We start from the raw sequence: 24527 nt of genomic DNA, 5'->3' as shown, positions 1-24527 counted from the left end.
CCCGGTGACCGACATTTAAGCCACATAAAACTCACTGTCTAGCGGCCGTCACCGGGCCACGTGGGCCCGCCGCGAAGCGTTTCCAGACATCAGCGCCAGGAACCAGAGTGCTAAATGCGCAACAACTGCATCTAATCCCGGTATGTTCATAACGGTCCAAGACTCCTTCAACTCCAGACCCTAACGGCATTATCCGACTTGACCTGAGAACACAGCTATTAGCTGGGCCCCTGCACCACCTTATCTTAGGCCTAAGCTCTATTTCAAGACTCTCTCTAATACAACTAGCCTTTAGCAGGGAGGCGATCAGCACGATTTGCACCCATGAACTGAAATCAAACACCGGTCAGCCAGATACGGTATGTTGGTTCCCTTTTCCACTTTATTTCCTGTGCTCCCGAAGCCTCACAACCTACTGGGCCCCATATAACCATTAGGTCATAATTTTATCTGCTGCAACTGTTCATCCCTGCCCTTGACCTGGGACCCCCTCCTCGGCTCCCAACAACCAGCCTTCACCTGGGCAACTCCAGGCCGGAGACCCCTGCTGCGATTACAGCATCAGGCCGGAGTATACCAGCATCTAACCTTCAAGCTAGATAATTACTGCAGGCCCCTTGAACTCTCTCTCACTTGACCACACAATCACCCCCACCATCTGGGTAATGCCGTGCAAGAAGCACAACAAGTCTAACGTACAAAGCACAGGCAAAACTCTGAAGCAGTACCTCACCCCAAGAGACATCCCCTCTGGGTCAACCAACGATACTATTTCCAATACACAGAAAGATGATCAGGACACTAATCTTTCAGAAGACTGCTCCTCCTATGTCACCAAACATGACATCAAACATCTCTCCTCCAAGGAGGACATCAATGTGGTACTCCAAGAGATGAGATCACTCTTTGGTGACCTAAGAAAGGACCTGGGCGCTCTGGACCGCAGAGTACAGGCCCTGGAAGAAAAGCAAAATCCCACCAACCTTAGGATACAAAACAATGCTGCTATCATCAGTGATCATGACGACAAGCTCTCTATCCTCAATGATAAACTAGAGGATCTAGAAAATAGATGCCGCAGAAACAACTTAAGATTCAGAGGGGTCTCTGAGACGGTTTCACCTACAGCCTTGGAGGGGTATATGCAAGCCCTCTTCAAAATTATTAAGGACAACCCTATGGCCCCAGAAATACCTCTAGACAGAGCCCACAGAGCCCTAAGGGCGAAACCTCCACCAAAAGCTCCCCCTCGGGACATAATTGTCAGGTTCTCAAGCTTCAAAGACAAAGAAGACATCCTCCGCTCTGCAAGAAACAAGAAGAATATTTTTCATGCCGGAGAAGAGATACACATCTACTCTGATCTAGCCCAATCTACGTTACAGAAGAGGAGAGAACTTTCCCCCATTACCTCAAAGCTCAGAGAACACAAGATCCCTTACAGATGGGGTTTCCCGGTCTCTATAATTGTGAACTACAACAACAAAATTTTCACATATAGACCTGGAACTGACCCATCTTTTTTCTTCAGAGAACTGTCAATACCTTCCCTTATAAGATCTGAGGACGATTGCAACTCTGATATTGGTGCAGTATAAAGTTATCATTAATGTTGTGCTGTTTTTTTGCATTCTCTTTTCTTATTGTTATGCTAATTTTGTCACTAACACTAGGTTTGATCTTTACAATGTCACAATGTTTAATCCTGGTTTAATTAAGATTGTATGTACTACTAGATCATAAATTCCCCTTTTCTTTATGCACCTTACGCCCCATATTGGAATATTAGACCTAGCTCACACCCATGTAGACTTTAGATCATCAAGCCTAGCCCACGTCTATTGCCTTCATCATTTATTATTTTCTTTATTTTTCTATATATACAAATATTTCCAGTTTACACTTTAATGTATAGGCTACGCTCTATTACTTAGATCATAGCTTGGCCCCGATCTTGGGCCTCCCCTTAGCTCTTTACTGAGTCTAGGCCATTGTTGATGTGTTCATTGTCACAGTTGCCTTCTTCCTCTTCAAATGTTTATATTTTTGCATTTAGTACATATTTGTTGTATATATTGTTTATTGTGATGCTTGAGGGTCGACTTTTCTCCTCCTCCCATAGACCCCCCTTTTTTCCCTAAAACCTTCCCCTTCATATTCTCCCTCCTAATACCCCCTTAAGTCCAAAGGCACGGAAGAAAACCCACTCCCTTGCCCACAGTCCTTCACATGTGTTTAACTCCTTCCGTACCACAACCTGTCACCCCCAGTCTTGCTGGGTCGCAGAACAGGCCATTTCACTTATTGAACGTATTAAATACCCTATCATCTTGCTCACCCCAGCTCTGGCTCTTCTTTATTTTTCCCTTCACTTCCCTAACACCTACATAAGCATTAATCTTATATAGTTAACCCTTCCCTTCTTTTCCCTCTCCATCCATCCCTTCCCCTCCTCCCTTCCTCCCTCCCCCCATTCCTCACCCCTCCCCCTTCATCCACTCCCTTAGCCCTCAACATACACCCCTCCCTTCCATATTCATCCTCTCCTGTCCTCTAATTTGTCAGGTAGACCATTACCTTTTTTAGTCATTAAGATATGTATAACTGATCTTGGGATTACTTCCCCCAATTCTATTTTCCTCTTATTAACTTGTAACTTACCTTGACTGCCTCATTCTTTCCTACTTAACCTCCCTAGTTTTTATTCATCCCTTTTCTCTCCCCTCCTTGCCTCATTTCTGTTAATATATCCCTTCTGCTCCCTTCTTTCTAACATCCTTCTTGGTTCCCTTTTTTTTTTTTTTTCTCCTCTCTCTTTCTTTCTCCCTCTCTTTTTTTTTTCTCCTTATCTCCCCCCCCCCCCTTAAATGGCTAAACACAGCAGATTCCAGGATCACACTCTCAAATTAACATCCATCAACGCCAAGGGACTTAATAGCCCCGGCAAAAGATCTATTGCCCTGAAAGATCTACATAAATTAAACAGTCAAATCCTCCTAATCCAAGAGACACACTTCCAAAGAGGAAAGGAGCCTAGGTGGCACAATCCTCACTACCCCACTGCCTTCTTTGCGTCTGGCCCACGCAAGAAAAACGGAGTTGGAATTCTCATCCACAAATCCCTTCCCCTACAGATCTCCCACTTAGAAAGAGACACTGATGGCAGATACCTGATCCTTATTGGAACTCTTTACAACCACCAAATCACTATCGCCAATATTTATGCGCCCAATCATACACAAATCCCCTTCTTCAGAAAGGTTACCTCCAAACTTTTAGAACATGCAAAAGGGGTGACATACTTAGCAGGCGACTTCAATCTCTCCTTCGACCCCCTTCTTGATTCATCGAAAGGTGCTTCCTGTACCCCTCCTAAAACTTTGAAAACAATCAAATCCATTCTAGCTAGCCTCACCCTCCATGACATATGGAGAACTCTACACCCCACTCAAAAAAACTACACCTTTTTCTCAGCTCCCCACAACTGCTACACCCGCATTGACCACATTTATACTGACACCAACGGCCTTTCTATAACCACTCAAAGTGATATCGGCTCAATCACTTGGTCGGACCATGCCCCGATTTCATGCACAGTACTTTGGTCCGACCTCCCAATCACCTCTAAGACCTGGAGACTAGACGACTTTCTTCTTGACGATCCTTTAATCTTAAAAGACATCCAGACTGAGTTGATAGAATATTTCCGTCTCAATTCTAACTCTTCTAGCTCGAACCTGGTAGAATGGGAAGCCCACAAATCTGTCATTCGCGGTAGCTTCATCAAACATAAAGCCAAAATCAACAGATTGAACAGAGAAAAGTATTCCTCTTTACTAACCCAAATCAGCTCCCTGGAAGCTGAACACAAAAAAGACCCTTCCAACGTTCCCCTCAAAACTCGCTTACTCGAAGCTAGATCCTCCCTCAGAAAACACCTCACAGAAGCCCACCAAAGAAAAGCTCTCTACCTAAAGCAATACTATTTTGATGGAGGTAATAAACCCGGAAAAATTCTAGCCCGTTGTTTACGTAGAAAACAACTCAACTCACACATCCACTCTATCTTAACAAAAGATAATACTGTCCTTAGGAGCAGCGACCAGATTGCGGCAGCTTTCCACTCATTCTATTCTAATCTTTACAACATAGACGCCCCCCAAAGCAAAGATCCACAACCCGACAACCCAGATCCCTCCCTTCTGGAAGCAACCAACCGATACTTTGAGGGACTAAATTCACCCTCACTAACCTCAGAACAAGCCCATAGCTTAGAATCCCCCATTTCCATAGAAGAATTAACCCAGGCCATTAAAGACTCTCCTTCGGGTAAAAGCCCGGGTCCCGATGGCTTCACCCCCAGATACTATAAAACCCTTAAAGACATATTGATCCCCCATATGCTCCATATCTTTAATGCATTAAGAGAATCCCCCCACCTAACTAGATCCCTCCTAGAAGCTCATGTTACCGTTATCCCCAAACCGGGCAAACCTCACACAAGCCCCGAACACTTTAGGCCCATTTCTTTAATCAACACCGATATGAAAATTCTAGCTAAGGTCCTAGCCAACAGGCTCAACAAAGTACTCCCTTACTTAATATCCAACGACCAGGTCGGGTTCGTCCCAGGGAGGGAGGCAAGAGATAACACCACCAAAGTATTAAATCTGATCTCTTATGCCAGAACTGAGGGGTCCCCGATGGTCTTGTTCGCAACAGACGCAGAAAAGGCCTTTGATAGGGTCAGGTGGTCCTTCCTTAAGAGAGCAATGCAGGAGATGAATATTCCCGAGGCCTTTATAAATATGACGCTCTCCCTCTATTCAAACCCCAACGCCAGAATAAGGGTCAATAACACCTTGTCAGACTCGTTTGACATCAAAAACGGCACAAGACAGGGCTGCCCGCTCTCCCCTCTCCTGTTCGATATTTCGATAGAGATCCTGGCACAAAAAGTTAGAGAAAATCACGCCATCAAAGGGCTTCAGATAGGCAATAATCATCACAAACAGGCCCTTTTTGCTGATGATATCCTCTTTACCCTGACTGAGGCAGAGAGTTCCGTGCCCGCCTTGCTTAAAGAACTTAAAGATTACGGCTATGTATCCAATTTCAGTCTCAACCTCAACAAATCCGAACTCCTTAATATAAATACCCCACATCACCACATTCAATTCCTCAAAAACAATTTTAATATCACAATAGCACATCAGAAAATCAAATACCTAGGTGTCTTCCTCTCAGCCTCCCCACAAGACTTATTTAAACTCAATTACCTCACCCTAAAACAAACAATCGCTAATGATTTATCTACCTGGAAAAATAAACCACTCACTTGGTTAGGGAGAATAGGGGTGGTCAAAATGAATGTCCTACCCAGGATTTTGTATATCCTCCAAACGCTCCCTATCCCCCTCCAAAGAGGTTATCTAGAACAACTCCAAGGGTTAATCGAGCAATTCATTTGGGCGAGGGTTAGGCCGAGAATCCCTAGAAAAACTATGTATCTCCCAAGAGACAGGGGCGGCCTGGGAGTCCCCAACTTGGTTAATTACAGAAGAGCTATTTTGCTCCAACATATTGTTGAATGGTCCCACAACTCTAGTGACAAGGCCTGGATTGACCTAGACAGACAGATACTTAAACTTAATGTGGGGTCACTGGCGTGGTTCACCCCAAATCACAGACCCAAAAATCTACACAATTTTCCAATTGCCGCTGCTACACTCTCAGAATGGGACAAAATAATAGCCACTAGCACCCATACCTCGTCAAGGCACAGCCCTCTTACTTCTTTCGTGGAAAACCCTGATATTCCATACCACAGGACAGGTTCCAAAATTAAAAATCCCCACAGCCTCCTATCAAACTCAATTCACTCCCTCATAGACAAAGGAAAGCTTAAATACCTACCAAATCTACAGGATACACACAGTGAAATTTTCTCTTCTTGGCTCCATTACTCCCAACTCCTTCATTTCATCTCCCACCACAAACACAAAAAACATTTCATTAGGGAGTTGACACAATTCGATAAAATCTGTTCCTCCGCCACCGCCCCCAGACGGCTCATTTCCTTACTTTATAAAATCTTAGGAGTCCCAGACACAGACACCCTTCCCTCCTACATTGCAGCTTGGCACAGAGACATAGATGTAGACACCGACACACAGTCATGGCTAAAGGCCTTCGCTATTACCAAAAACTCATCGGTCTCCGCTCAAATCCAAGAAATGCACTTAAAATTTCTTTGCCGATGGTATTTAACTCCAGTTAGGCTTCACAGAATTTACCCCAAACTCAAAAACCTTTGCTGGAGAGGTTGCAGTGATGAAGGCTCCCTACACCACATATGGTGTACTTGCCCGAAACTAAAAGATTTCTGGAAGGAGATCTCGCATGAAGCCTCCGCATTGCTAAACACACATATCCAAATAGATGTTGAGTCTCTTCTCTTTAGATCAGTTCCTAAAACCAGCACTACGGCTCATAAGGCCCTCTGGCTAATAATGATAAATGCAGCTAAAAAATTAATCCCCAGACATTGGAAAACACAAAACATCCCCACCTTCTTGGATTGGAAAGCCCAAGTTTCAGACCTCATCGCCCTTGAGAAATTTCATTATCTCCAAACACATAACCTAGCCACCCACGAGATGATCCTGGCTATCTGGAATAGATCTATTTAATTTCCCAATATGCATTCCTATCCCCCTTCCCCTCCCCAAAATTATATATTTTTTTTTTTTTCCTTTCTCCTCCCTCTCTCTTTTTTATCCTCTTTCCTCCCCTCCTCTGCCCCCTTCCCCGCTTCTCTCTTCCCTCTTCTATGTTACTAACTCCTCTGGCTCCCTTGCTTTTCGTGCTCCATACGTGTTAAAAGGAGCCCAAAGCTTTATTATGCTCATTTTTACTTCTTCTTATGAAGTTTTGATCTCAATGTTTTTGTTATATTGTATACCATGATTGCACAATTTCATTTGTTACTCAAACGTGAAGCTTCCACGTTGTCTGTATGTTACCTTATTTTTTTTCTTCAATAAAGCTCGTTTGAAAATTTAAAAAAAAATAAAAAAAATCTTAGAAACATGCGTCCATGCGCAATTATGTGAGTATTACCAACAATCTAACTATCTGACCCCTGATCAATCAGGCCCGAATCACTTCACTACAACTGCCCTCCTAAAAGTTTGCAACAACATCTAAACTGGTATGGAACAAGGAGACCTAACTGGAGCTATTTTCCTTGATTTTGCAAAGGCCTTTGACACAGTAGACCATGACATACTACTACTCAAACTAAAAAAACTCAGGTATTGCTGATCGTCCGCTAACCTGGTTTCGATCATATGTATCGGATCGATCACAATAGGTCTCCATTTCTGACAGCAACTCCCTCCCTCTCTTAGTCACGTGTGGTGTTCCCCAAGGTTCCATTATTGGCCCCCTACTATTCACATTATTTATAAATGAACTGCAAATCCTCAACTGTACATATGTACGCAGATGACACAGTAATCTATGCAAACAATCCAGATCTGCCGCAGCTTGAAGCAGTGCTCCAAGACCAGTTCACAGAGGTACAAAAGTGGATCTCAAAAAACAAACTCTTCTTAAACACTGACCAAACTGTCACAATGATCTTTGGAACGGGACCTAAATTACAAAAAACTACAAAATTCCCATCTATGCATCAAAACAAAATCAAATTGCACACTGACCGCAGTCCACTCTTTCAAATACTTGGGTATGTTGTTAGACCCCAATCTATCTTTAGGCCTCCACATAGAAAAACTTGCATCTAAACTTTATCCAAAACTAGGTGCCCTGTACAGAAACAAATCCTGCCTCAGCCCTACAGTAAAGGAAAAGATTGTACAGCAAATGCTGATGCCAATTATGGATTATGGGGATGTAGTATTAGCACCTGCACCGCAAACTCACCTTAATAAACCTTATACATTGTATAACTTGTTCTGCCGCTTTGTGCTACAATGTAATTACAGGACCCACCATTGTGACATGCTAAAAGAACTAAACTGGAATCTAGATGCACCCTCCATCTTTCCTGCCTTGTGTTTAAGAGCTTTTCTGGGAAGCTCCCACCCTACCTGAGCAGAATGCTCTCCCCAGCTATTCCCACCTCCTATAACCTCCGACCCAGTACCAGCACATTATTTAGTCTGCCTCCATACAAAAAGAAAGCAGCTCAATCCACCTTTACCTACAGAGCACCACAATTATGGAACGACCTCCCGCACACTTTTAAACCTTCCCCAAGCCAAATATCCTTTAAGAGATCCCTCTCTACATATCTCAAAACAGAATGCACCTGTCATGGTTGATCATATATTTCCTACCTGTTCTATGTTAAATTTTGCATATATTGTGTATTATTATTGTTTTTGTAATTTATTGTACCTTATTGTATCAATGCAATGTTTTGTGGACCCAGGACATACTTGAAAACGAGCGAAATCCCAATGTATCCTTCCTGGTAAAATATTTTATAAATAAAATAAATGCTCACTGGTGTTCATACCACATGCAGCAGATGTACTCCCATGCCAGTTCTGAGGAAAATACAAGTGGTTATTGAAGGTTACCTGGCTACCTGAGATTGACTCACAAGTGATGCCCTGATTCACTGCAGCTCTGGAGCAAGACATTATCTATGTGTTTTATCACTATATGGGGGAAAAATATATTTTGTAATGAATAAGCTGCAACTAACAGCAATCACAAATTGCAACCATGCAGAAAGTATACTATCATGCAAGGCTCCATAAATCCAGAAACCAGGTAGCCAGTGGAGCCTATAAAATCCTCCCTGGTGTCCTATCATGCGTATCAGAAGGGGGACGCGTTACATGTTGCATTTCTTCCCTTCATGCAGCTCTGTTTTGCAGCCCGCTGAAGTGTGTGGTTTTTTTCCACCTTTTCCACCCTTCTAATCATACTGCTGGCATCTGCATTTTACAGGCAGAAATAGTGCTGTCTCACATGCTGCAGTCTGCAGAAGAACTCTAATGCTGCCTGTCAAACAGTCCAGATTCTCCCTGCCTGTTAGACCCAACTCCATCAGACTAACTGGATAGTTTCCATAAAATAAGTAACATAAGTCCATAGTTTATGTGTGCAAAATATTGCAAAAAAAATTACAAACAAAATACTTTCTTAAAAGTATATAAATATGGGGGCGTGTCTAAGCCGCAGCCAAGATCAGACGCTGAATTCAGTAGCTCCTACGCTAAATCTAAACAATCTATCTAGCTTCCAAGGTGGCATACTTCCACATAGTTCTGAAGGTTAACTTAGGAGAAGTTTTGGAGTCAGATGATACCACTATTGCTGTGATCATATTACCAGAGGACCCAAACTAGCTGAGATAGCGGCCTAAGTCACCCTTCTAACTCCCACACTCCCGGTTTGACAACTAGCCAGGTGAAGCAGCCGTATATAAGCATACTCGCTCTATTAAGAGGAGTTAAAACGTAATGCTGAAGAAAAATTTAAAGACCTTTGAGCCACTATAAGAGATGTGCATACACAAGATGGCGCCGCACAACCGCTAAGCTATGGATCTGAAAACTCTGTGTCGTTAAAGGCCCTACCCATCACAGAGCAGATCTTAACACCCCAAAGAGAGAGGTTCGGTAGGGCTTCAGCGTATACCTCAGAAGAAAGCGTGGACAATGACCCGGCAATGCACAGCACTAACAGTCTGCTACCAGAGGATAAGTCGCCGACTAGAAGGGTGAACACTTCTTGCAATAAGAGGTCTGTCCCGATCCCACTCGGCACATGCTCCAGTTATGAACCGAAGCCTGCATTCTTACCCCTGGGCGCGTTCTATGGAGGTGCGGCCGACTCCTGTGAACTGGCTATGGGGATTACTTGTTTTTCTCCAAAGGACCGGCTAGAGCTGAAGTTGAGAGTATTGACAGCCAGACTTTCACTACCTGGTGAGCTGATTGATCACCCTGATTTATTAGCATGGGCGACTTACTTCTCCATATGGTTTCAACCAGATACCTACCGATATGTGCAGATTGGCTACAGATCAGGTGTAGGGTAAAGAAAGCTCCTACTAATTCTCGGGGATATCTAAACTCCATTTCTGGATCTGAATCCCAGATAGTTTGTGACAGTAGTTAATGTTACCCAGTATTCTCTATGAGCTCATTCTTAACTCATAATTATATGTCCCTGATACCGAACAGTCTCCAGTTTGCAGAGTTCCTGTGTGTTTCTCCTTGTTGTTTTTTTTTTGTTTTTTCTTTTATTCTAGCTATTATGAGAACGGGACTTAAGTAATTGGCTCCAGAACTTGCTTTACTAATAGTGTTAGCTATGTAAACATTACCTGCTATCAAAACTTTATGTAAGTTTATTTATCTCTCCTCAGATATTAAACAGAACCGTATTCAGCTAACATCTATGTCCAGCTTTTCTGCTCACAATAACCTAATTCAAGAAACCTAGATTTCATAACTTTGTATTTTGGGCAAACAAATATCTTTACACACACACTTACTCATTTGTTTGCTATTGTTTATATATGACATATCCATAAAAAAGCCACACATCCCAATTATGAATCCCAATATATGGTGCCTATATACACTATAGATAAATAATTAGATCTAGATATTGCCTTCATGATATGTTCTCTTTCTCAACCTTTTAATACCTTCAAGTCTCATTGGGTCCTAACACCATTACATCCCTAGCTAACAACATAAAGTCAGTCCTGTGTACAGAGATAAAATTATTATCTTCATAGTCAGTCCTGCCCTTAGAGCCCATTACCACAATAAGTCTTTGATACCCTCAAACTTCCACCTCTAACGCTGTTAAAAGCTTACATATACATTTAAGGGTACAAGCCCATTCGGTTGTTTCGGATCATCTCCTTCAGTAGAAGCTGTAATCAGCTAACTGCAATGTACTTACCCTTTTAGTCTCATAGTTTTGTCATCGTATTTCTCATTATTATCCAAGGTTGGTTAGTGTCTTATACTACCTCTTGAAAATGTACAATAGAGGTTCAGGAAGCCATCTTATTATAGTTTATATTCTCACTTATGTTTAGAGTGTTATTTAATGTTAGTTTAAGAACATTTGTCATTATTTTCATCTGATGCTCAGAGAAGTTTGATAATCTCTCTTAATATGCATAATATGGATTTACTATAGAAGCTCCTACATGGGGAAACTGTACAACTGTTAAAATACCCAATTCAGTAAAAACCTTCTAGATGGAACTTGCAAATGTGGAGCAATTCCAACTGGCACGTGACCTATTAGCTCTTATGACACATGTCTGTCCCAACGAGTCCAAAAGAGACCCGTTTACTAATGAGCGGAATAATAATTATATTGCTATATCATTGTACTCCCCAGACACGTCTCCCCCTCCCAATATTAGAACAGCTCTTGCCTGCTGATCGTCCCCAACTCCTCTCATACTATTGCATATTAAATTTTTACCCTAACAAAAAGGTTTTATAATACTAAGGGCTAGATTTATCAAAGGCTAGACGAACTCTGTATGTTCTTCGCCTGTAACTGCGCCCCAGCTCGCCTCCGGAGAGGCGCACATGTGCGCCTAAATTTATCAAAAGAATAGACGTAACTTTGCGCAGGCGAGCTGGGGCGTAATAATGCTAAATTTCGCCTGTCGAAAAAAGCATTTACTCCCTATTTATCACAGTACATCCCTATAAATATTTGCGCCGCCATCTTTTGATTATAAAAAAAACATTTTTTAGGTAACTATTTAGCTAATATTTATATTACTTAATGTTTCTGTGCTGTTTGTGCCATATGTTGACACAAAAATAAATATATCAATATATCGATATATATATAAAACTTTTGGTACCATATGCGCCTGTGGAAGCGCAAATTTCTGGCAATAACAGTATCTTCTTTGCGCTGAACTTTTGAAAAATTAGTTAAAAGAGTAAAGTACTGCATCACAAGATGTAAAAGCATGTATTATAATGTTGTTCGACTCAGTCTGTATGGCGAAATATACAACACGCAATTACAGCCGAAATTATCGGCGCAAAGCAATGATGAATAAGCAACTGGGCGTATTTGTAGGTCGGGCTGTTAAATTACGCCTATTACTAATGTATATTGGTGCACTCGGGAGCGCGCCTGTGCGCCTAGGCGAATGCAAGTGGAGTGCGAAGAAGTTTCTTTCAGATTTGCGCAATTATAGGCGCAGAGTGCTTTGATAAATATGAGGATTCGTTCGTATGCGTTATTTTGGACGATATTATAGGAGAATGGCTTTGATAAATCTAGCCGTAAGTCCGTTTACTTATCCAATAGTGGTGATCTGAGATGACTGATTATATATATATATATATATATATATATATATATCCGTTTGATGATGATACAATATATATATATATATATAATATATATATATATATAATATATATCCGTTTGATGATGATACAATCTATATTATTAGGTTTATAATGCTGTTTAACATTTAAAGTCTTCATTTCAAAGCTTTAAAAATAATGTATTAGGTGTTACTTATGACAATTTTGAGAGGGGCCTGGAACCTAACCCCCTCACTTCCCATTGACTTACATTATAAACTGGGTTTCAATTTACAACGGTTTCGATTAACCCCGGCGTAAACTGAGGGCTACCTATATATATATATATATATATATATATATATATATATATATATATATATATATATATATATATATATAATGTATGTATGTTATATATATATATAATGTATGTATGTACAGTATATTATATATAATGTATGTATATTATATATATTATGTATGTATGTACAGTATATTATATATATTATGTATGTATGTACAGTATATTATATATATATTATGTATGTATGTACAGTATATTATATATGTATGTACAGTATATGTATGATATATATATATATATATATATATATATATATATATGTACAGTATATTATATATATATATATATATATATATATATATATATATATATATATATATATATATATAACATAATTTATGTAAGAACTTACCTGATAAATTCATTTCTTTCATATTAGCAAGAGTCCATTAGCTAGTGACGTATGGGATATACATTCCTACCAGGAGGGGCAAAGTTTCCCAAACCTCAAAATGCCTATAAATACACCCCTCACCACACCCACAATTCAGTTTAACGAATAGCCAAGAAGTGGGGTGATAAGAAAAAATGCGAAAGCATAAAAAATAAGGAATTGGAATAATTGTGCTTTATACAAAAAAATCATAACCACCACAAAAAAGGGTGGGCCTCATGGACTCTTGCTAATATGAAAGAAATGAATTTATCAGGTAAGTTCTTACATAAATTATGTTTTCTTTCATGTAATTAGCAAGAGTCCATGAGCTAGTGACGTATGGGATAATGACTACCCAAGATGTGGATCTTCCACGCAAGAGTCACTAGAGAGGGAGGGATAAAATAAAGACAGCCAATTCCGCTGAAAATAATCCACACCCAAAATAAAGTTTAATATTAAAAATATAAGCAGAAGATTCAAACTGAAACAGCTGCCTGAAGTACTTTTCTACCAAAGACAGCTTCAGAAGAAGAAAACACACCAAAATGGTAGAATTTAGTAAAAGTATGCAAAGAAGACCAAGTTGCTGCTTTGCAAATCTGATCAACCGAAGCTTCATTCCTAAACGCCCAGGAAGTAGAAACTGACCTAGTAGAATGAGCTGTAATCCTCTGAGGCGGAGTTTTACCCGACTCAACATAGGCATGATGAATTAAAGATTTCAACCAAGATGCCAAAGAAATGGCAGAAGCTTTCTGGCCTTTTCTAGAACCGGAAAAGATGACAAATAGACTAGAAGTCTTTCGGAAAGTCTTAGTAGCTTCAACATAATATTTCAAAGCTCTAACAACATCCAAAGAATGCAATGATTTCTCCTTAGAATTCTTAGGATTAGGACATAATGAAGGAACCACAATTTCTCTACTAATGTTGTTGGAATTCACAACCTTAGGTAAAAATTCAAAAGAAGTTCGCAACACCGCCTTATCCTGATGAAAAATCAGAAAAGGAGACTCACAAGAAAGAGCAGATAATTCAGAAACTCTTCTGGCAGAAGAGATGGCCAAAAGGAACAAAACTTTCCAAGAAAGTAATTAATGTCCAATGAATGCATAGGTTCAAACGGAGGAGCTTGAAGAGCCCCCAGAACCAAATTCAAACTCCAAGGAGGAGAAATTGACTTAATGACAGGTTTTATACGAACCAAAGCTTGTACAAAACAATGAATATCAGGAAGATTAGCAATCTTTCTGTGAAAAAGAACAGAAAGAGCAGAGATTTGTCCTTTCAAGGAACTTGCAGACAAACCTTTCTCCAAACCATCCTGAAGAAACTGTAAAATTCTCGGAATTCTAAAAGAATGCCAGGAAAAATGATGAGAAAGACACCAAGAAATATAAGTCTTCCAGACTCTATAATATATCTCCCTAGATACAGATTTACGAGCCTGTAACATAGTATTAATCACAGAGTCAGAGAAACCTCTTTGACTAAGAATCAAGCGTTCAATCTCCATACCTTTAAATTTAAGGATTTGAGATCCTGATGGAAAAAAGGACCTTGCGACAGAAGGTCTGGTCTTAATGGAAGGAGGCCATCCGGACAAGATCCGCATACCAAAACCTGTGAGGCCATGCTGGAGCTACCAGCAGAACAAACGAGCATTCCTTCAGAATCTTGGAGATCACTCTTGGAAGAAGAACTAGAGGCGGAAAGATATAAGCAGGATGATACTTCCAAGGAAGTGACAATGCATCCACTGCTTCCGCTTGAGGATCCCTGGATCTGGACAGATACCTGGGAAGTTTCTTGTTTAGATGAGAGGCCATCAGATCTATTTCTGGAAGTCCCCACATTTGAACAATCTGAAGAAATACCTCTGGGTGAAGAGACCATTCGCCCGGATGCAACGTTTGGCGACTGAGATAATCCGCTTCCCAATTGTCTATACCTGGGATATGAACCGCAGAAACTAGACAGGAGCTGGATTGAAAAGATTTTTTGCGCCAAAAAAGTCTGCGCCAAGAATGACGCAATAAAATGAAGCATTTTCAGCCCCTGCGAGCCTAACAGCCCACAGGGAAAAAGTCAAATTTTTTAAGGTAAGAAAAAATGATTGATTCAAATGCATTATCCCAAATATGAAACTGACTGTCTGAAAATAAGGAATGTTGAACATCCTGAGTCAAGGCAAATAAATGTTTGAATACATATATTTAGAACTTTATAAAAAAGCGCCCAACCATAGCTTAGAGTGTCACAGAAAATAAGACTTACTTACCCCAGGACACTCGTCTACATGTTGTAGAAAGCCAAACCAGTACTGAAACGAAAATCAGCAGAGGTAATGGTATATATATATATAAGAGTATATCGTCGATCTGAAAAGGGAGGTAAGAGATGAATCTCTACGACCGATAACAGAGAACCTATGAAATAGACCCCGTAGAAGGAGATCATTGCATTCAAATAGGCAATACTCTCCTCACATCCCTCTGACATTCACTGCACGCTGAGAGGAAAACCGGGCTCCAACCTGCTGCGGAGCGCATATCAACGTAGAATCTAGCACAAACTTACTTCACCACCTCCATAGGAGGCAAAGTTTGTAAAACTGATTTGTGGGTGTGGTGAGGGGTGTATTTATAGGCATTTTGAGGTTTGGGAAACTTTGCCCCTCCTGGTAGGAATGTATATCCCATACGTCACTAGCTCATGGACTCTTGCTAATTACATGAAAGAAATTATATATATATATATATATATATATATATATATATATATATATATATATATATATATATATCATACATATAATATACTGTACATACATACATAATATATATATATATATATATTATGTATGTACAGTATATTATATATGTACGTACAGAATATTATATATGTACGTACAGTATATTATATATATTATGTATGTACGTACAGTATATATGTTATGTATGTACAGTATATTATATATTATGTATGTACGTACAGTATATTATATTTTATGTATGTATAGTATATTTTATGTATGTACAGTATATTTTATGTATGTACAGTATATTTTATGTATGTATGTACAGTATATTTTATGTATGTATGTACAGTATATTATATTTTATGTATGTATGTACAGTATATTATATATATATATATATATATATATATATATATGTATGTACAGTATATTATATGTATGTATGTATGTATGTAGCCCAGATATCAAGAAGTATTGGACAGACAAGAGAGTGAGAGAGCAAAGCTTTTGTTCTTAAAGAGAATTTCAAATATTTTAGTTTTAACTACTATTTCAGGAATGCATCAGCCTATGTGTGAAATATTTCCGCACATTTCACTTTGACAACTTTTTAGCCTCAAGCCAGGACTTTGTGTATGGCATAAGCCAATCAGAGGCTTACACGATTTTCCCAACCTCTTCTAAATTCATTTTATATTCTGAATGTTACAACTTCATCTCTCTATACCTATTGCCCCCCTATAGTCTGCTCTCTCAAACACACAATCATACATTAATCCAGGTCCAGGCCCTGGCCCTGTGAGTTTATCTGGCCCTCCACTTCACCTTTACTGAATTCTGGGCAAGTCTGAACCAGACAGGAAGCTTTTTTTTTTTCTTTTTTTTTTTAAACAAAGAAAACATGACATGAAACACTTTGATATTGAGATATAATGTGTTTAAAGGGATACTAAACCCGCAATTTTATTCTTTGACGATTCAAGTAGAGCATGCAATTTTAAGCACTTTCTAATTTCCACCTATTATCATTTTTTCTTCATTCTCTTGCTATCTTTATTAGGAAAGCAGGAGCAGGTTCAGCATCTAGGTAACGCTTGTTAATTGGTGGCTAAATGCCAAAGAAAAATTAATAATAGGAGTAAATTAGGAAGTTGCTTAAAAATGGCATGCTCTATCTGAATCACAAAATAAACATTTTGGGTTTAGTATCCCTTTAACTATGTTTACTAAATTTAAAAAAAAAAACTGGCAATAGGTTTTCTCTTAAATTTTCCTGTAATTTAATTCTAAACATTGTGAACTTTCCATTGCTGGTTATTAAAAGAGCAAAATAATGTATGGTTTGCTAACAAAATGGCAGTGGCCAGCATTATCAACTCAGTCCACAATGGCCCCTCCAATATGGGCTATTGACATTGATAGCAGCTAGGTGTTTGTGCATCCAAAAATGTTCACATTCACCTAGTATGGGACAATGTATTTAAAGGGACCGTTTACTCAAAATGTTTCTCCCCTTTAATTTGTTCCCAATGATCCACTTTACCTGCTGGAGTGTATTAAATTGTTTACAAGTATTTCCATTACCCTTATTGGCATATGAAATAGTTTATTTAGCCTGTGGTATCCCCACCCATCCTGAAAGTTTTTGGTCTTGAGGCCAAGCTGTGTTAACACAGCCAATAGAAGAAATTACACTCCCAGTGGGTTATGGAAGAGATATGGTAATAAAATGTTAATTTTTCCATTGGTGATTTGTTTATGGACAGATATAAGATAAAGAAGCAGGTTTATGTACACAATGTGATAAAGTAATGAGATCTGATTACAGCTACAAGCTCAACACATTTTATTAGGTTGTGGCTTCAAAACACAAAATCAGCTAATTCATATACACAAATAAGCCTTAAAAAAGCAAATCTCATAAATTTTATACTGTAGCTGGTAAAAAAAAGTAATTGGAAACACATTAAGGGAAAAACAATGTTATAGTATACAGTCCATTTAAGCAAGGAGCTGGCTGATAAGAGTTAATTGTTTTCAAATAAACAATAAAATGGCCTGAGCCCTACTCTCCCTTCCCCCCCTGGGAGGTTGATTTTTGCTGCTGTCTGTAACTTAGAGAGTCACACACTGACAGGTAATGTCAGGTGTCAGTTCATCTGATGTTTAATATATAAAGAAGATATATATTAGGTACAAATTCCTAAAATTAGCAAAAATGACTATTGTTTCCCTCCTGTAAGTCACAATCTTCTCTGCCTGTTTCATTGGGGGTTTTATTTGTGTTCTAAAAAGCAAATAATAGTCTATATTACCTTTCTGATAAAACTACTGCACTGTTTCTGAGGGTACTTACTATGTATAGAAAAGTATTAAAAATGATATAAAACTACATTTAGGTAGCATGTATCATGACATGTAAATATTGCAGCAATATCATAAGATATTGTTTACAATTGGTCCAACCCCCTATGCAAATATTCCAAAACACAAACTATTCTGAAATCCAAATCTTTTCGGTCCCAAGCAGTTTGGATAAAGGGTTTTCTACCCGTTCTGTAATTTTAGCTTCTATTAAAAATATCTACAAAAAAGAGAAACAATGGGGCCACATCACGTATCAAACAACATGAAAATTCAGCAATTATTCTCACTAATACAATGGTACTTACAATGTGGTTACACCTGTTGCAAAGGAGAAATTTAGTTAGACTGAGACCTCTGAGTTACCCAGAAAACACTTGATCAGGAACATCCTTTTTAATGGGACCCCTCAAACAGCAATTATTATATTTGAAAAAAGATCACATACTCTTATTCGTTAGAACATTTTAACACTAGCGACCCCATAATGCTGTGTGTCTGGAGCGGTAACTGACACTCATCAAATCAGCAGCGCAAGTCACACTAGTGCGACTAGCGCTGCTAATTGGGTCAGCGACAGTTTTGAGTTAAGGACCGGCAGTGCTCTGTGGGTCCCAAACGGTACTTCTATGTGTTTAACTCGTTTTCGGATAAAAACTGTGGCTATCAGCATATATTAAATTATTTATAGGTTTTACAACAAGTTCCTCTTTGTCTGAGGAAATAGAGGTTCCAGATTGAATAAATCTGCTGAGCAACTCAGGTCTCAGTCTACTACAGCTTTGCAACAAGGTGCATTGCCCACTAATACATTCTGCCTTAGAATAATTTACTCCAGTAACATGAAAAATGAGTAACTGAAAGCCAACTGCTGTAAGCAAAGTGTAGGTGCACTGAGAAAGTTGATATAGCCAGTTAGTATGTTAATTTTTTGCAAGACTACAAATTACAAGGTGTTTGATGTCCCTTTGAATAAATTTCACATTTTCAGATATTAGCCTGATTATGTGATTTTCTTGCTTGTGCGGTGTCCTTGTTCCTTGGCTCACTATCTCCTTGTAAACAGAAACCAAAATGAGGCTGCAGTTTCAATTAGTAATGTGCTACTACTGCTTCTGTCAACACATCACAGATCCAAAAGCTCCCAAAAAGAATGGGACACATGCAGGAAACGTTAGTGCTTTTGCTTTGCTGCTCCTCATCAGGCTGTTCCCTGAGCTCTGTGCTCTGGCTGCACTGTAAGTTTTTATGAATACAACACAACCAGAGCAAAGTGCTGTTTAAGGAGAATAGTCAAATAAGGAGCAGCACTGTAAAGCAGCAGTAAACTGATTGATAACAGGCTCTCATGTTTTTTTTCCAACCTCGCCATCTAGCCTTTCTGCAAAGCTGCGAATGTAGGATGTTCTTGTGACCAATGCACCTTTTTTATTACTACATTTGTACCTTATAATTTTGTGATGTTAAACCAAGAGCAAAAGAAACAGATTTATTCAAGAGATGTTTGAAAAAGTTCTATTTTTCTCTCAATTTTCAACTGGTGCAATATATTATAAAAAACTTTAATAACTGGATTTATTTTATATTCAATATATTTCAATTGAGCTGGTGCTTTAACGGCCTAATTTTAAATTGAATTTTATTTAAAAATGACCTCCAGAAAAATTTTCACACACACAAAAAAAAAAAAAAAATCTATTTGCAGAGAGTGAAACAAATGTTCTGCCTCTGGGCAAAGTACTAAATTAAATTTTTCCCAACTTGGTAAATACGGGTAGCGAGCAGAATGCATAATTATATGAAGCAATAATTAGTACAAGATATGGTTAAACAGACAGCAGCCCCTCTAGTGCGGGCAGACCTAGGTAGGAGGACAGATGGAGTTGGATGAATTGCTCGTACGGAAAAAGAATAAAAAGTGCTACAGGCAACACAGGTTATTATTACAATCCTTTATTACTATCACTTACTTGTAAACACAGCCAAATTCTGTAGGGGTTTATTAATAATGCATGTGTTAATGGAAGCCAAATAGTATTTTAATGTTGTGTGCATTACTATATACACATGCCTTGACAAAAGTCAAAAAATTAAATGTGTGTGAGTGCATTTCTATGTGAAATAAGCATTTTTTGCAATATACTTTCATTAGCAATTAACGCTTCTAGCAAAAGTGGTTACCGTTTTTCCGTGGCATGCGCACATATCCTGTGAGGGCCCGTACACCACACCTTCTCAGAGAGCTGGCAGTGGTTTGTATTGCCTCTGAAGACTTCATTTGTTACATATAAGCCACTGCTGACTCTCTGGGAAGGTGAGGTATTTGAATACTGGTGCACAGGCCTTTACAAGATATGTGTTGTTTTCTTCAGAAAGCAGTAATGGCTATTAGAAGAATTTTTGCTAAAAGTAAATTGCAAAAATGCTTCATTTCAAATTGAAATGCACCTATACACGTTTCTCTTTTGACCTTTCTATCCTTTTAAGATAGAGCATGCAATTTTAAGACACTTTTAAATGTTGAAAATACTCATATCCTCAGGAGCGGCTGGTAATTCGCGGCTACACACATTTGTCTCTTGTCATTGGCTCACTAGATAGGTTCAGCTAGTTCCCAGTAGTACATTTCTGCTCTTTAGCTGGCTTACTATAGGGCTAATTACAATTCTTTAGAAAAGTTTATCTAAAAATATTATTCCATTTCCCGTCCCCTATATCATGCGACAGCCATTTAGCAAATCACAGAAAGTGTGCATTATCCATTTGATAATAGATGTAAATAGAAACTTTGATTTTTCTTTCATTGGGACAGACACATGCAAATATCTTAACATTGTTTGACAAATGTAATAGACTACTGTGCAATGCATCTATATATTAATTCTCATTTATGTATGTATGTATGTATGTATGTATGTGTGTGTGTGTGTGTGTATGTATGTATGTATGTGTGTGTGTGTGTATGTGTGTGTGTGTGTGTGTGTATGTGTATATGTAAGTGTGTGTATGTATGTATGTAAGTGTGTGTATGTATGTGTGTGTGTGTGTGTGTGTGTGTGTGTGTGTGTATGTATGTATGTATGTATGTAAGTGTGTGTGTATGTATGTATGTAAGTGTGTGTGTGTGTGTGTATGTATGTATGTATGTATGTAAGTGTGTGTGTGTATGTATGTATGTATGTATGTATGTGTGTGTGTATGTGTGTGTGTGTGTGTGTGTGTGTGTGTATGTATGTATGTATGTATGTATGTATGTATGTATGTATGTAGACAAGATATCAAGACGTATTGGACAGACAAGAGAGTGAGAGAACATGGCTTTTGTCCTTAAAGAGAATTTCAATTATTTTAGTTTTAACTACTATTTCAGGCTGTGTGAAATATTTCCGCACATTGACAACTTTTTAGCCTCAAGCCAGGACCTTGTGTATAGCAGAAGCCAATCTGAGGCTTACACGATTTTCCCCATCCACTTCTAAATTCATTTTATATTCTGAATGTTACAACCATTAAAAAAACAAAACAAAAAAAAAAAATAAAAAATAAAAAAAAACACCATCTCTGTATGCCGATTGCCCCCCTATAGTCTGCTCTCTCATCAAAGACCCAACCATACATTAATCCAGGCCCTGGCCCTGTGAGTTTATCTGGCCCTCCACTTCACCTTTACTGAATTCTGGGCAAGTCTGAACCAGACAGGAAGTTTTTTTTTTTCTATTCAAAAAACACACAACATGAAACACTTTGATATTCAGATATAGTGTGTTTAAAGGGATACTAAGCCCCATTTTTTCTTCAGTCTCTTGCTATCTGTATTTGGAAAGCAGGAGCCGGCCCATTTTTTGTTCAGAATATGGGTAGCGCTTCTTGATTGGTGGCTAAATGCCAAAGAAAAATTAATAATAGGAATAAATTAGGAAGTTGCTTAAAAATTGCATGCTCTATCTGAATCACAAAATAAACATTTTGGGTTTAGTATCCCTTTAACTATGTTTACTAATTAAAAAAAAAACTGGCAATAGGTTTTCTTTTTAATTTTCCTGTCATTTAAATTCTAAACATTGTAAATTGAAAGAGCAAAACAACGTATGGTTTGCTAACAAAATGGCAGTGGCCAGCATTATCTACTCAGTCCAGAATGGCTCCTCCAATATGGGCTATTGACATTGATAGCAGCTAGGTGTTTGTGCATCCAAAAATATTCACATTCACCTAGTATGGCACAATGTACTCAAGCAAGGAGCTGATAAGATTTAATTCTATTCAAATAAACAAGAATACAATTTAAAAATGGCCTGGGCCCTTCTTTCCCTTCCCCCACTGGGAGGTTGATTTTTGCTGCTGTCTGTAACTTACATAGCTTTTTTAAACAACAAAAGAAGCTATGACAAAATAAAAGGTAATGAAGATATTTGTAAACAAATTTAACTCCAGCTAATCAAATTGTATTTCAAGTGATCAGTTTTAAGAACACCATCCCTTTAAATTTATTACAACACTGAAGAATACATAGGTAAAGCTCTGTACCATGTTGATAAGCCTAACTATCGGCACTCCATAGAACACTGACAGGCAAATATTGGCATTTCGTCACACACTGACAGTCAATGTCAGGTGTCTAAGCACAGTTCATCTGATGTTTGTTAATATAAAGAAGATATATACAGGTACAAATTCCCAAAAATTACTATTGTTTACCTCTTGTAAGTCACAATCTTCTCTGCCTGTTTCTTAGGGGGGGTTGTGTTGTAAAAAGCAAATATATTACCTTTCTGATTACACTACTGCACTGTTTCCGAAAGTACTTACTATGTATAGAAAATTATTAAAAATTATATAAAACTACATTTAGGTTGCATGTATAAGCTGTGTCAGGACATGTAAATATTGCAGCCTTATCATAAGAAAACATAAATTATGCTTACCAGATAACAGAATTTATGTTTACCTGATAAATTACTTTCTCCAACGGTGTGTCCGGTCCACTGCGTCATCCTTACTTGTGGGATATTCTCTTCCCCAACAGGAAATGGCAAAGAGCCCAGCAAAGCTGGTCACATGATCCCTCCTAGGCTCCGCCTTCCCCAGTCATTCGACCGACGTAAAGGAGGAATATTTGCATAGGAGAAATCATATGATACCGTGGTGACTGTAGTTAGAGAAAATAAATCATCAGACCTGATTAAAAAACCAGGGCGGGCCGTGGACCGGACACACCGTTGGAGAAAGTAATTTATCAGGTAAACATAAATTCTGTTTTCTCCAACATAGGTGTGTCCGGTCCACGGCGTCATCCTTACTTGTGGGAACCAATACCAAAGCTTTAGGACACGGATGATGGGAGGGAGCAAATCAGGTCACCTAGATCGAAGGCACCATGGCTTGCAAAACCTTTCTCCCAAAAATAGCCTCAGAAGAAGCAAAAGTATCAAATTTGTAAAATTTAGTAAAAGTGTGCAGTGAAGACCAAGTCGCTGCCCTACATATCTGATCAACAGAAGCCTCGTTCTTGAAGGCCCATGTGGAAGCCACGGCCCTAGTGGAATGAGCTGTGATTCTTTCAGGAGGCTGCCGTCCGGCAGTCTCATAAGCCAATCTGATGATGCTTTTAAGCCAAAAAGAGAGAGAGGTAGAAGTTGCTTTTTGACCTCTCCTTTTACCAGAATAAACAACAAACAAGGAAGATGTTTGTCTGAAATCCTTTGTAGCCTCTAAATAGAATTTTAGAGCACGAACTACATCCAAATTGTGCAACAAACGTTCCTTCTTTGAAACTGGATTCGGACACAAAGAAGGCACGACTATCTCCTGGTTAATATTTTTGTTAGAAACAACTTTCGGAAGAAAACCAGGTTTAGTACGCAAAACCACCTTATCTGCATGGAACACCAGATAAGGAGGAGAACACTGCAGAGCAGATAACTCTGAAACTCTTCTAGCAGAAGAAATTGCAACCAAAAACAAAACTTTCCAAGATAATAACTTGATATTAACGGAATGTAGGGGTTCAAACGGAACCCCCTGAAGAACTGAAAGAACTAAATTAAGACTCCAAGGAGGAGTCAAAGGTTTGTAAACAGGCTTGATTCTAACCAGAGCCTGAACAAAAGCTTGAACATCTGGCACAGCCGCCAGCTTTTTGTGAAGTAAAACAGATAAAGCAGAAATCTGTCCCTTCAAAGAACTTGCAGATAATCCTTTCTCCAAACCTTCTTGAAGAAAGGATAGAATCTTAGGAATTTTTATCTTGTTCCATGGGAATCCTTTAGATTCACACCAACAGATATATTTTTTCCATATTTTATG

The 24527-nt window shown here is 38.7% G+C and overlaps 1 protein-coding gene across 3 annotated transcripts in view; it reads right to left on the bottom strand.

Annotated features, from left to right (window-relative positions):
* The window catches only part of ITPK1 (inositol-tetrakisphosphate 1-kinase), a 509696-nt gene that overhangs the window by 448730 nt on the left and 36439 nt on the right, over positions 1-24527 (bottom strand). The gene's annotated exons all lie outside the window — the stretch shown is intronic.

The sequence above is a fragment of the Bombina bombina genome, chromosome 1 (assembly GCF_027579735.1).
Source record: "Bombina bombina isolate aBomBom1 chromosome 1, aBomBom1.pri, whole genome shotgun sequence".
Classification (NCBI taxonomy): domain Eukaryota; kingdom Metazoa; phylum Chordata; class Amphibia; order Anura; family Bombinatoridae; genus Bombina; species Bombina bombina.
This window is presented reverse-complemented; position numbering and strand designations above follow the sequence as displayed.